The 1897-nt window shown below is 39.6% G+C and overlaps 1 pseudogene; it reads left to right on the top strand.

The window, feature by feature from the left end:
- Window positions 1–1433: 1433 nt before the first annotated feature.
- On the top strand, window positions 1434–1552 carry LOC148521232 (5S ribosomal RNA; annotated as a pseudogene).
- The last annotated feature ends 345 nt before the right edge of the window (window positions 1553–1897 follow it).

Genomic DNA, 1897 nt, shown 5'->3' with positions numbered 1-1897 from the left:
GAGTTCATCAGGGAACCCGGACTGTTGGGCAATATGTTATACAGGTCCAGACTATGGACCTCATTCAGAGTCGGTTGTTGCGACCGCACGGCCGTACGCCACCGATGTTCGCTAAACTGTGCATGCATAAAGTTCGCAATGCGCGTGCGCAAACTAGCTGCAATGATAAGAAATTTCTCTCTCCTTGAACATAGCCAGGTCAGTAGTTTGAGTGACAGAATGAGACGTATGTGGGTGGTAACAGGGGAAGGTGCTTGAAAACGGGGAGTGGAGATCCGAACGCAGGCGTGCCTAATTATGCGAACGGCGTTTTATGGGAGTGCATAATTAACAAAGTAGTGTCATGGCACACGTGACATGGGTGGTTTGTACACTGACCTGATCGTAGTGCTTAAGAGAGGGTATGGTCAACCTTAAGCTCTACGACCAGTTCCAATGGTTACCGATGGTCTCAATTAATCCTTATATGGCCGGAGATGACGTGTAATGTGTACTAGAAGGGGGCATATGTTTTGTCTTTCGGCCGCATCCTCCCCTTGGTCGGCCAGCTAACGATCTGATCTTAAGGACGCAACTTGCGAGTGCATCATTTGCATATCCAGCCCCTTTTCCCTTATGACTGTGCGGCTGCAACGACCGACTCTGAATGAGGTCCTATATCTTCTGAGCTGAATTTAATGAGGATCTCTGAAGGCAGCTTTCGTCCATGGGCTCTCAGAGTATTCAGTAAATTCAGTAAATGCTGAATAACATATGAGCTAATTATTCGGATGATTGCATATATCTATATGTTCATTACTTATTCATTAGACTAGCACATACTCTGTCTATTCATAGTGGAGGATCAGTATTATACTGACAACCTATATATTTTTCTCTGTGTACCTTATGAGCCTTATGAGGTCTGAGATACATTATGATATACATCACTTTATGTTGGCTGCTGTGCTAACCATTCATGATTAGGCTTTTGGAAAGTATTATCACTAATTGCCTACTCACAGGATTGAATGGAATCACCCGCTACGCTACTTATTGTATGATTTAGTGGCTAGAATGCACTATTTACAAACTGCCTATTAATAGGATTGAATCTAATCATCTATCATACAGACCACAATAAGTGTATTTATGTTATTTTAGATTAATATATAAATATCACTGTCACATGAACAGCATATTTAATAGCTTATTGGAACATATTATTTGACTGATCAAGTACTTTAGTAATCAGTCAGACAATTACACTTGACTGTTTTACTTTATATGTTTAACCATGTGACTTACTGTATAATTGCAATTAAAGTACGCTCATGCAATACTTTTATTGATACTGTGTATTATTTAACAAAGTGGACTTCTCTGGTGAGTCAGTCCTACATACACTCTTACGCTGTGTGTACCTGGGCGTTTACACTTCCCAGTTGGGAATTATCTACAATCATACCATACTGGATATGCCCAATCTTGTCTGATCTTGGAAGCTATACAGTCATGGGCCTGGTTAGTACCTGGATGGGAGACCACTTGGGAATACCAGGTGCTGTAGGTCATTAATACTGGAGGTGGATTAGGACGATTGGTAACTCAGCAGAGTGGCAACTCAGTACCACTATAACAACTCACATATATCCAGAGGATAAGATATTTTATCGCAATGGTTATTTATTTACGACCAGGGTATTTACCTATCCACATGTATGTATGAACGCATGTAGAGATTTTATCTTATTTTTCAATACATTCTATTTTCGCCCTTATCTAACAACTCTAATTTTGTTTGAAGGGATATTCATTTTCTATTTTTAGTACAACTCTGATTAAAAGTTAATTTTTAACATGAGGAAATAGGTTGGATTATTTATTGCTAATATGTTCAAACACCAACCCTTTTTCT

The sequence above is a fragment of the Taudactylus pleione genome, unplaced genomic scaffold (assembly GCF_031769625.1).
Source record: "Taudactylus pleione unplaced genomic scaffold, aTauple2 ptg000172l, whole genome shotgun sequence".
In the NCBI taxonomy this organism is placed as follows: Eukaryota; Metazoa; Chordata; class Amphibia; order Anura; family Myobatrachidae; genus Taudactylus; species Taudactylus pleione.
The sequence above is the reverse complement of the archived record's forward strand: the minus strand, read 5'-3'. Positions and strand labels throughout refer to the sequence as shown.